The 13,223-nt window shown below is 44.3% G+C and overlaps 1 pseudogene; it reads right to left on the bottom strand.

The window, feature by feature from the left end:
• Positions 1 to 13,223, bottom strand: part of LOC111177930 (heterogeneous nuclear ribonucleoprotein K pseudogene) — a 28,791-nt pseudogene that overhangs the window by 14,820 nt on the left and 748 nt on the right.

The raw sequence follows: 13,223 nt of genomic DNA, 5'->3' as shown, positions 1-13,223 counted from the left end.
CTGGGCGGTAATCTGGGCACAATAGTTATAAAGAGAAATCCACTTGCCTTTGTGACACCAGGAACTCATCCCCGAGTTCTACTTTGGAGTTACATATGTGCTCATCCCCCATGAAGGAGCAGTAACTGTGGTCGCATTTGAGTCCTGGGCACCTCACTGAGTGTTCTCACCTGCGCGGTGCCCAGAGGAAGGTGTGGCAAGGAAACATGGAGAAATCTGCCTGGGATTTGGGGGGTTTTCTTCTTCTAATACCTGTATATTGACAGGTCACATCTCCTCCTTTCAAGCAGTAATATTTTTTTCCTCTAAAAATAGATTAACTCTTCAGCCCTAAACAAAATTTATGATATTTGAGACAAAAGGTGAATTTGAAACTGCTAAAAATTTAGATTTTTTATTACTTTTACCATGCTTTCCAAGCTTTCAAAAGAAATGGATGAATCATTCTGGCTTATGGGAAATGGTTACGGTATTAGGAATTGCAGGGTCACAGAATATGCCACCCCACAATAGGGCACTTTGGCATAAGGATTATTTTGAGCTGAAGGCGGTTGAGAAGCAGCAGCTGCTCCCCCATTTGCCTAAAGTCAGGACATAAATTTACAAACGTGTCCCTCTCCACTCTCTGCCAGGAAGGACAGACGTTAATGAGACAACTTTAGACCCTTAGTCCGGAATCAGACAGCACCAGAGGAAGCAACATGACAAACTTTACTAATTAGCCTGGATCTACTATTGGTTCCCAGATATCTGCCTTCCCACAATTTGCCACCCCTAGAGACTAAAGGTCCTTTTCCTTTGTCTTGTCACTTCCCTAAATTTTTAGTGTTGCTTTGCTAACATGCTCTGTAAGCCCAGTTCTAAGCTCTCTTTGAGTCGTTTGTCTCTGAGTGCCCCCGTGGGTCGGATGCACAAGCTAATGGACCTCTGTGCTTTTCTGTGGTTAATCTGTATCCTGTCTGGTCAGCTCAAAGGAGCCCAGCCAGATGACCCAGGAGGCTAGTAGGAAGGAGAATTTCTACTCCCCTACAGGATCTTGAAATGATGCTCTCTGCTTCACAAAGGGGAGATTCCCGGGTCAGCACAAGTCCATCCCCACACGTGTCCCCTGGCCTGGGATGTGGGTGCTGATGCCTCCAAACAGAAAAGTCAAACCAGTATCTGGACCATGTGTCTGTGCCCATTGGGATGTACCTCTGTCCCCTGCAGGATGGAAGGGGGTCCCATGTGCTCTCCTCAGAAGATAGCACCAATCAGGGGACACGGTGCATGTCTCTACCATCAGCAGATTAGATATTTTGTTGTACAGGTTACTAGATCAGTCCTGGCCAGTGGGTGTATTAGTTATCTATTGCTGCATAACAAATAACCCCAAAACTTAGTGGCTGAAAGCAACCTTTGTTACAGTTTCTGCACATCAGGAATCTGGCCCCAGCTTACCTGGGTCCTGGAGCTCAGTCTCCCTTGGGCGGAGTCACCTGCCTGGAAAGAGCGGCTTCCAGGCTCACTTGCAGAGGCAGTGCTCTTCTGAGGACTCTACCTGCTGCCCCACCAAGGAGTGTTTTCCGCTTTGACCATTGGAGACACAACCATTCCCAACTCCACTGAGCTCCTTTCTGTGGTCCTTTCCTTGGCTGGTCTGACTTGATAGGGGGCCTCTGGGGTCTGGGCTCCTCTGCGGCTCCCTCTTCTCTGGACGCTGCTACCTTGGCATCACCCAACCCTCAGCTGTCTCCTCAACATAGGGAGATTGCTGGCTGGCTGTTGGATTCCCCTCCCTGCCTGGGGGCCTTGGACTCCTCCCAGACCTTGGGCTGGGGCAACCACAGGGTTACAGAGAACGTCCCTTCCCTCAGGGAGCCCTGTGCTGAGCTGCTGTGTCAGGCAGGCAGATTGATCTGGTTCCTGCTGCTCCGTCCTGGTCAGAAGGCACCTCTCCTGTATCCTCTTTAACATCTGTGCTGCCGGACTTCTGAATTCACCAGTCTCCTGGTTGCAGAACGCTAGCTCCCGGTCTGCAGCTGTAGTTCCTTCATTACTGATAAGGTCAAACAGCGTTTCCTGTGTTTGCTGGCCAGACACGTTGCCTCTTCTATAAGATACTCATGTCTCCTGTTCCTCTTTCTTTGCATTAATTTTTCTTTGCTAGACAGGAATTCTTTCTATATGTTGGATATTGCTCATAATTACATATATTGCAAAAACAAGCACCCCATTCATGTTTTAGATTTTTCACTTAAAAAGAGAAATTCTTTAGTCAAATCCATCTTTTCTCTCATGATCAGTCCATTTGTATGTTGAAGGCAGCATTCCCTGCCCCTCTTCTCCCACTCCCAAGTGGGGCTGTCGTCAGCCCCTGGTCACCCAGCACCCCCATGAAGCAAGCCCCCCGCCTCCCTGATTGGAACTCACCCTGCAGCCTGGAGTGCGGAGCCGGTTCTGCTCTCCTAGTGGCTCATCTGTTCGTGCATTGGTGACCTTTATGGATCGTGGATCCTGAGCCCTCCAGGTCTAAATTAGGGAAGCTTTCCTCAAGCTGTGCTTTCCACTGGAGCTCTACCTTACTGCCCTTTTCCACCCAGAGCCCGAGGCCAGCATCCGCCCAGCCCACCACCGGGCCGAGGGCAGGTGCCCCCAGAGCGACACCGCTGCGGCCACCCACCCCCACTCAAGGCAGCCTTACCCCTCAGCGTACCACCTGCTCCAACCCGGCTTGTGTTGTCAGGGGGTGGCCCTTGCAGAGGGTGGGGTAGACAGCTCCAGTGCTTAGATGGATGGCAGTGGGGGGGGGGTCTCAGAGCACCTAGTGGAAGTGAAGTCCACACCATTTTTTATAAATGTATACACACAGATGCATATGGGTATAATTTTTGTAAAACTACTAGATCATATGTTTGAATTGTGCTGTCATTTTTGTTTTCCTGCAAGCATGTCTTGGAAAGCATTCCTTGTTGGTATGTATCATGCTTATATACTTTTAATATTATAATAGTATTTAATACCCTGGGTGCACCATATGTTATTTAACCATTTGCGTACTGTTAAAAGACGTGAGGGCCTGCAGCATGACGGCCTAGAAGAAATGGACAGGATGCCACCTTAAATACAGAAACAGAACACAAGGAACATTAGTTGAGCTAAGTTCCCAGGGTTTGGACACATGTGTGCATGCGAATGCACACACGCACACACAGAGGCTTTTTTTTTTAGGAGGATCCTTTTCCCAAATAGGGTCAAGCAGCCTGAGATGCACACCTCCCTCTGCTCAGGGGGCCATCCTGGTACCTAGAGGGCTTTCCAGATGCACGAAGACCTGGGCACCCATTCTACACCCTTTTCAGAGGACCCCAGAGGTACATAAACAGCATCCAGACAGTTAATCAGGACACCCGCAGACACGTCCTGAAGCTCGCACAGCTGCCCATCAGTGTCGTGACTGCAGGGTGGGGATTCTTCCTGACCACTGACACCACTTGGGTGGAGAACACTCAGAGCACCTCGGCCGCTGCCCTGCCAGGTGAGTCTGAAGGCCCCTTCTCAGACTGCTACGTAGGGCATAAATAATTCATCGATCCACTTAGATCTTAAAGGCATTTGCCCTGTGTCCAGAGGGGTCCCTGCCAGCTCTCAGTGTCTCAGGTTCACATGGGATTACTGTACTGACGCACACAAAGTTTCTAGTGTAGAATGCAATGCACAGAATAGATGAAGAGCTTGGCGTGTACTATTAACCACCCCAGTCTTTATCACGAAACCCAACCCGACCACATACTGCCTCAGACTCTCTCCTGCGACTCCAAATTGTCACTTAACTGGTGACAGTGGTTGCCTCCCGGGTGGCTTGGTGCCGGGGATGGGAGACAGACTTTTCACTGTATACCTCTGTATCCTCTGAATTTTGAACCTCAAGTACGTCTTACCAATATTAAAAAATAAAGTATTTTTTAACATGTTAATTTTTGAAAAGTAAAAAAGAGACAATTCGGATTTTTCAAAGGTTACACCTTCCGGGGAGCTGGTGAGCTGAAAGGCAAGCTTCACGTGCCTCCCCCGTGCACCCCGTAACTGCGGGGCTGTGGGCAGAAGCCATGGGAGGGCAGAGAGGGAGAAGGAAGGGTTTTCAGCTCAGGATTATCAGGCTCTGACTGCTTTCTGTACAAAGACCCCAAGGAATTCCCACTGTAGATTCACAGAAGGGCTTTATCTCCACATCTGATGGATGGTCCAGGGAAAGTAGACCTGGATTAAAAGCAAGAACAAAGGGCAATGAAGTACGTGTAGGTGTAGCCCAACCCACACTGGCCCAGCTTCTTGGTGCTATTCTCCAAATACATGAATTAAGCAGCAGAGTTAGCAGTTACTCAAATAAGGGACAAAACATCTCCATTAAAATATTCATATAATTTAAACAATGAAGGTTTTGCCTTAAGTCCCAATATTTATTCCATTTCTTCTATTTTTTTTTTTAACCCAACAATGTGTTAAGGTACTTTAGAGTCCATTGTGGGGTGAGGGGGTGAGGGTTGTTGTTGGATTTTTAGTTTAATATTGATAGAAACCAAGCTTCTCAGGACCAGATCAATAGAAGGGACAAATAAGCTTTGCAGTGTTTCTCCCCTGGATCCCCACCAGCTTGGAAAGGGCATCAGGCCCTTTGGTTTATTTTATTTATTTATTTTAGTTATTTTAAACTTTTATTTATTTGGTTGTGCCAGGTCTTAGTTGCGGCAGGCAGGCTCCTTAGTTGTGGCATTCGAACTCTTAGTTGTGGCATGCATGTGGGATCTAGTTTCCTGACCAGGGATCAAACCCGGAGCCCCTGGATTGGAAGCACTGTTTCTTAATCGCTGTGCCACCAGGGACGTCCCCAGACTCTTTGGTTTAGACAAGCCTTCACGCACGCGCAAATCCTTGAGTAGCAAATATGATATGAAGAGAATCATAATGCTTTTTAAAAATACCTCGATTCCCAAATAGACTTAATAACAATGGGTCTTTTAATTTCTGAGTATGCTCTTCATTCCTAAGCATATGATTATGTCAAATGTACTCAACCAAAGATTCAATAGTTCTGATTTTTTTTCGAAGCAACTGACGAAGGATTAATCTCCAAACTATACAAGCAGCTCATGCAGCTCAATATCAAAAAAACAAACAGCCCAATCCAGAAATGGGCAGAAGACCTAAGGAGACATTTCTCCAAAGAAGACATACAGATGGCCAACAAATACATGAAAAAATGCTCAACATCACTAATAATTAGAGAAATGCAAATCAAAAGCACAATGAGGTACCACCTCACGCCAGTCAGAATGGCCATCACCAAAAAATCTACAAACAATAAACGCTGGAGAGGGTGTGGAGAAAAGGGAACCCTCTTGCACTGTTGGTGGGAATGTAAATTGATACAGCCACTGTGGAGAACAGTATGGAGGTTCCTTAAAAAACTAAAAATAGAACTACCATATGACCCAGCAATCCCACTACTGGGCATATACCCAGAGAAAACCATAATTCAAAAAGACACATGCACCCCAATGTTCATTGCAGCACTATTTACAATAGCCATGTCATGGAAGCAACCTAAATGCCCATCGACAGATGAATGGATAAAGAAGATGTGGCACATATATACGATGGAATATTACTCCACCATAAAAAGGAATGAAATTGAGTTATTTGTAGTGAGGTGGATGGACCTAGAGTCTGTCATACAGAGTGAAGTAAGTCAGAAAGAGAAAAACAAATACCGTAGGCTAACACACATATATGGAATCTAAAAAAGCGGTACTGATGAACCTAGTGGCAGGGCAGGAATAAAGATGCAGACATAGAGAACGGACTTGAGGATGGGGGGTGGGGGAAGGGGAAGCTGGGACGAAGTGAGAGAGTAGCACTGACATATATACACTACCAAATGTAAAATAGATAGCTAGTGGGAAGCAGCCGCATAGCACAGGGAGATCAGCTCGGTGCTTTGTGACAACCTAGAGGGGTGGGATAGGGAGGGTGGGAGGGAGGCTCAAGGGGGAGGGGATATGGGGATATATGTATACATAGAGCTGATTCACTTTGTTGTACAGCTAACACAACATTTTAAAGCAATTGTACTGCAATAAAAATGGGGGGGGGGAATAGGACTTCCCTGGTGGCGCAGTGGTTAAGAATCCGCCTGCAATGCAGGGGACATGGGTTCGAGCCCTGGTCAGGGAAGATCCCACATGCCATGAAGCAACTAAGCCCATGCGCCACAGCTACTGAAGCCCACGTGTCTAGAGCCCGTGCTCCACAACAAGAGCAGCCACCGGGATGAGAAGCCCACGCACCGCAACGAAGAGCAGCCCCGCTCTCTGCAACTAGAGAAATCCCGCGCGCAGCAACGAAGACCTAACACAGGTAAAAAAAAAAAGAATAGAATTCTCTCTGGGACCTCCCTGGCCATCCAGTGGTTAGGACTCTGCCCTGCACTTTCACTGCTGGGGGCGAGGGTTCAATCCCTGGTTGGGGAACTAAGATATTGCAAGCTGCGCGGTGCAGCCAAAAAAAAAAAGAATTCTAGTTTTTATGAAATTCTCAAATTACAAATGATACTTTACCATTCTTTATATCACAGGAAGCAAAATAAAACCAAATCAGTTAACTGTAAATGGGCATGAACCATCTTAGTGGAGTGGTGGAAGTGTTCTAAATCTAGATTGTGGTGATGATTGCACAACTAGGTAAATTTACTAAAAATCATTGAATTGTACACTTAAAATAGAGGAACTGTGGTATGTGAATTATATCTCGGTAAAGTTACTCACAGAGCCCAAATTAGTTGCAGTGCATCATATGACCACAGAATGTCAGCAAAGATTTTTCCATAAACCTATCTCCAAGGGGGACATAATCAGCCACGGCTGTGGCTGCTGCCCTTCACCACGGAAATTCCTCTGTCCTGGGTCTCAGGGGCTTGAAGTTACCAAACACCAGAGTCAGGTATTAGGAATAAGGAAATATTTTCAAATATTGGCTTATGCAAATCTACAATGATCGGAGCTATCAAATCGTTTAATCCATGATATATACAATTAAGTAAAAAATCTCACACCACAATAATCTTCAATAAGCAAACTAGAAATTCAGTCCTACTGGAAATATTAAAGTCTTTTAAAACTAGTTTTGGACTAATTATACATTCTAGTAAACATTATACAAACTTCAAAAAAATGTTTTTTTCTTTTTTTCATTGTTTTGTTTTATTTATTTAAGTTGAGCCATGTATCCTTTTTTTTTTTTGCCCGTGCCGCATGGCATACAGGATCTTAGTTCCCTGACCAGGGATTGAACCTGTGCCCCCTGCAGTAGAAACCTGGAGTCTTAACCATTGGACCGCCAGGGAAGTCACTAAACTTTGATTTTTATGGCTATTATATTTTACATTAAAAATGTAAATTTAAAAAGTACAATTTAAAAAATTTCCATCGAACTCCTTTTCAGTTAAAGAAAGTAATCAATAAAACCTTTCAAATAACTAATTAACATGGAGAAATCTTCTAAAAGGAGTACAGTCTCTCTCTCTCTCTCATTACTAATTTATATCTTTCAAGAATGTAAAAACAGTAAATCGGATTATGGGAAGGTAAACCTCCTAAAACACTGAAAACCACAGCCATTTCTAGGCTGCCAAAACTTCCTCTTAGTGCAGCTATGTTAAGATGAAGAAGGGCGGAGACTTGTGAGCTGGAAAATTTTCAGTCAGTCACATTTTGAGCATGTTTATAAATAAGTGTTAAGTGAAGTAACATTCGTCTAAATAAAGTCTTAATGTGTCAAAATCTTAACCTAGGTGAACCAGATCAAAGTAGATGCCTCTGCCTTCATTACGGCCATTTCGCTCCTGAACTCCGGTTACAGGCAATCTGAACGATGCTTTCTTGGGTTAATGACTTCAGTACCAAGAATGTAGAAACTGTGCTCACAGGGATAAGAAACTATAGGGTCTGATGAAATATTACTTGTATTTACTCTTCTCAGAAATTTGAGGGTCAGCCGTTTTCTTCACAGTATCACTAAATGCCAAGGTCAAAGCAGAGGAACAGAGGTTGGGCTGGTTAAGTGACCCAGGGAGTTAGTGGAAGAGCTGTATCAGCCATGAGTCCTCCATTACAACAGACAGCCATTATTCATTCTACACGCTGTATCATCTGTAACATTGCTTTTGGTTTTGTTGCTGTAGTTCTTTTAGTCAGGATGAATTTTTTTTTTCTTTTATTTTTATTTTTGGCCGCTCCACAAGGCCTGTGGGATGTTATTTCCCCGACCAGGGGTGGAGCGCGGGCCCTCAGCAGTGACACCATGGAGTCCTAACCACTGGGCGGCCAGGGAACTCCCCCTAGGATGAATTGTTAAAAATAACCACTGCCTGACTTGAAAGCTTTGAAATCAAAGTCATGAGACAGTGAGGTCTGGGATACTAAATGCTCTGACGGCACGGGTTCAATCCCTGGTCGGGGAACTAAGATCCTGCATGCCATGCAGCACGGGCAAAAAAAAAAAAAAAGATACATGGCCCAATTAAAATAAATAAATAAAACAAAACAAAAAAAAGAAAAAAGAAAAAAGAAAAAAAACTTTTAAAGTTTGTATAATATTTACTAGAACGTATAATTAGTCCAAAACTAGTTTTAAAGGACTTTAATATTTCCAGTAGGACTGAATTTCTAGTTTGCTTATTGAAGATTATTGTGGTGTGAGATTTTTTACTTAATTGTATATATCATGGATTAAACGATTTGATAGCTCCGATCATTGTAGATTTGCATAAGCCAATATTTGAAAATATTTCCTTATTCCTAATACCTGACTCTGGTGTTTGGTAACTTCAAGCCCCTGAGACCCAGGACAGAGGAATTTCCGTGGTGAAGGGCAGCAGCCACAGCCGTGGTTGATTATGTCCCCCTTGGAGATAGGTTTATGGAAAAATCTTTGCTGACATTCTGTGGTCATATGATGCACTGCAACTAATTTGGGCTCTGTGAGTAACTTTACCGAGATATAATTCACATACCACAGTTCCTCTATTTTAAGTGTACAATTCAATGATTTTTAGTAAATTTACCTAGTTGTGCAATCATCACCACAATCTAGATTTAGAACACTTCCACCACTCCACTAAGATGGTTCATGCCCATTTACAGTTAACTGATTTGGTTTTATTTTGCTTCCTGTGATATAAAGAATGGTAAAGTATCATTTGTAATTTGAGAATTTCATAAAAACTAGGAGAGAATTCTTTTATTTTTTGGCTGCACCGTGCGGCTTGTGGTATCCTATTTCCCCGACCAGGGATTGAACCCTCGCCCTCGGCAGTGAAAGCGCAGTGCAGAAAGTATTCGAGTGATGAGTTACAGTGAAAATGCCTTCTGTCTGGGGCTTCCCTGGTGGTGCAGTGGTTAAGAATCCGCCTGCCAATGCAGCAGACATGGGTTCGAGCCCTGGTCCGGGAAGATCCCACATGCCGCAGAGCAACTAAGCCCGTGTGCCACAACTACTGAGCCCACGCACCACAACTACTGAAGCCCGCATGCCTAGAGCCCGCGCACCGCAACGAAGAGTAGCCCCCGTTTGCCGCAACTAGAGAAAGCTGTGCACAGCAACAAAGACCCAACGCAGCCAAAAATAAAAAAATAAATATTAAAAAAAAAAAAGCCTTCTGGCTAAAACACTGCACATAAGTCCTCCTGTGCTCTGGTGGCTGAGGCCCGCCCGGGTGGGTGGGAGGTGCCCCGGCCGCTCTGCAGAGTCCACACTGCAGCCCAGGCTTCCTCGCCCTTCATCACCATGCTGGGTGCTCCAGGAACACACACTGGTCTGCGGACTGCCCGCCTTGTCCCCCCACCAAACTGCTGCAATCCTATGAGTATTTCTGGAGCAAGAGCACCAGCGTTTAATGAAGTAAGCCATGTTTCTTGACTGCAAAAATGAACGAGTTAGGCAGGTTATGTACCCTTGATAAAGTAGATTTGCGTTCTGCCCTTCAAGGTCTAAACTCCAGCGAAGTCCAGCTGGGAAATACCAATTCAGGCATCTCAATAAAAGGATAAAAGAAAGCTTGTAAATAATACAGAGCTATACATGCCTGCAAAAAAATCACACTGTCTAAAAGCTGCAACCTCTGTGGAAAATCAAATGTGTTTTAACACTGGCTGGTTAAGTGACAAAAAGGATAGTAAAATGTGCATTCTTAAACAAACAATGAAATGGATTAATGTTCTCAAATTTGTGATTTCTAACATTCTCTTATTACTCATAATTTCATATATCAGAGTCCCTGAATTGAAACCGTTCAAAGGCAGACAACTTCAATATCATTACTTCGTGTCGCTAATCTAACCTCTAAGAGATCCCAAATATCATCAGTGCCTCCATCTCCAGTCACATTTTCTTCGTCTTTCAAGTTAAGATAAGACAAATGCTGACCTCAGCATCTAACAGGATATAGTATTTTTTTGTTGGTTTGTTTTTAATTTTTATTGGAGTATAGTGATTTACAATGTTGTGTTAATTTCTGCTGTACAGCAAAGTGATTCAGTTTTATATATATACTTTTCAGATTCTCTTCTACTATAGGTTATTATAAGATATTGAATATAGTTCCCTGTGCTATACAGTAGGTCCTTGTTGATTATTTTATTATTTTTACTTTTTATTTTTTAAAATAAATTTATTTATTTATTATTTTTGGCTGTGTTAGGTCTTCCTTGCTGTGCGCGGGCTTTCTCTAGTTGCGGCGAGCGGGGGCTACTCTTCGTTGCGGTGCACGGGCTCTAGGCATGTGGGCTTCAGTAGTTGTGGCATGCGGGCACAGTAGTTGTAGCTCATGGGCTCTAGAGTGCAGGCTCAGTAGTTGTGGTGCACGAGCTTAGTTGCTCCGCAGCATGTGGGACCTTCCTGGACCAGGGCTTGAACCCGTGTCCCCTGCATTGGCAGGCAGATTCTTAACCACTGTACCACCAGGGAAGCCCTCTATTTTATATATGGTAGTGTGTATATGTCAATCCCAATCTCCCAGTTTATCCCTCCTCCCCTTTCCCCCCGGTAACCATAAGTTTGTTTTCTACATCTGTGACTCTATTTCTGTTTTGTAAATAGGTTCATTTGTACCATTTTTTTTAGATTCCACATATAAGCGATATCATATGATATTTAGTATTTTAACTACTGAAACATCACTGCTCTCCCTCAGTGAATGAAACACTTATTTTCCCAGTATTGTCAATAACTTCAGTGACATGATCATGCTCAGCTGATCCTCACGAGGCCGACAGTCTGATAACAGGTTAAGATGAGAACTATTGATAAAATGCCATCCACCGCCAGGGCTGAGTGACACCCATAGGTAGGACGGTGAGCAGAATTCTTTGACCTTGGTCTCATTTTCCATTATATTTTAACCACCTAAAGTAACTAATTATAAGCAAAATTGGCAATTTACCGATAAGTGATTGATTCATCTTAGTCATTTATTTGCTAAAAATATACGACTTAGAACTAATTTATAAGGTTCCTATATCAAATAGCTCGTTCTATTTGCAAGTAACTGTGTACCTGTATACTCCTGGGGAAAATCTATAGTCATAGGGTTCCAAATCTTGTCAAATTATTGCCCCTCCCCCATAATAGTTTACCCAAGACCTCCCAGAGTTACTATGCACATAATTTACTAAACTAGATCAGAGAAAACTCCTTTTACACCCCTACCTTCCTCGGGCTTTGGACTTGGAGAGTCCATGGCAGAAAATATCACCCATGAGTTTTTGTTTTTGTTTTTAGGTTCACTAAATTTACTTTAAACATCATAAAGCGGGGGGCTTCCCTGGTGGCGCAGTGGTTGACAGTCCGCCTGCCGATGCAGGGGACATGGGTTCGTGCCCCGGTCCGGGAAGATCCCACATGCCGCGGAACGGCTGCGCCAGTGAGTGGGCTGTGGCCGCTGAGCCTGCGTGCCTGGAGCCTGTGCTCCGCAACGGGAGAGGCCACAAGAGTGAGAAGTCCGCGTACTGCACACACACACACAAAAAATCATAAAACGTTTCTTACAAAAGAGCATTACATTCTGCACACTGCTCTGAATAGATGCCAGGGACATACGGACTATTGTTACTTTTCCTCCCTATCCCAACCCCCCAAATGTTACAGTGACCACAAAGCAAAGCGTTCATAATAATTACATGGGGGGATTTTTTTTTTAAACCACGAACAATGAACAAAAATTAAAATTCACTCACTCCGCTGCTGTTTCAAAATTTCAATGTTTTTGCACACCCGCCCCCAACCCCCAACGCTGTTCGTAAGGAACTAAAACATTACATCTGGTGAACAGCAAAGATTTCACTACACCTCAAATGCAGAACACCTGTGAAGCAGAGGAATGTTGGCTTTTTAAACAGAAGCTGATAAAAAAAAAAAATGCAGGACTCCTTCAGTTCTTCACTAGTCTTAGAAAAACTTTCCAGAATACTGCTTCACACTATAAAAAAGAAAAAATATCTTGCATTAGAATGCTTCAGCATCTGCATACTGCTTCACCCTGTCCTGCAGCAAGTCCTGTGCATTCTGTATCTGGTCCTGTGTTCGTTCCTGTAATGGTAACGATCCCATCTTCGGACCCTTCTAAAGGCTCATCAATTTTGATCGAAGCTCCTGACTCATGACAGATTTGTTTAATCCACTGACCACCTTTGCCAATAATAGATCCAGCCAGGTCTTTGGGAATAGTTACTTGTGTAGTAATAATAGGTCCACCAAGATCACCATATGAGCCACGACCCCCTGCATAGGGATAATCATATCCAGAGCCACCCTGTGGTTTATAAGCCATCTGCCGCTCTGATGGGCTCCATGTATCTACTTCAGAGTCGCGGGTTTCATCAGCACTGAAACCAACCATGCCATCATAACGGTCTCCAGGTCTCCCTCTTCTGTCATAGGCCATTAGCTCTCCTCCTCTAGGTGGTGGTGGTGGAGGAAGAAGATTCTGAGCTCTGCCACCACCCCGGCCCCCTCGTCCAGGAGGAGGTGGAGGAGGTCCTCGGCGAGGGCTCCTATCATCACAGTCTCTTCTGGATGGAGGCATGGGACGCCCACCCCGACCAGGAGGCATTCTGTCAAAACCACCTCTACCCGGCATGGGAAATCCCACGGGACGTCCACAGCAGTCATCAAACATCATTGTAAAACCA

This window comes from Delphinapterus leucas, chromosome 2 (assembly GCF_059928025.1).
Source record: "Delphinapterus leucas isolate spDelLeu-1000000601 "Yukka" chromosome 2, BTC_Dleu_Yukka2, whole genome shotgun sequence".
Taxonomy (NCBI): domain Eukaryota; kingdom Metazoa; phylum Chordata; class Mammalia; order Artiodactyla; family Monodontidae; genus Delphinapterus; species Delphinapterus leucas.
This window is presented reverse-complemented; position numbering and strand designations above follow the sequence as displayed.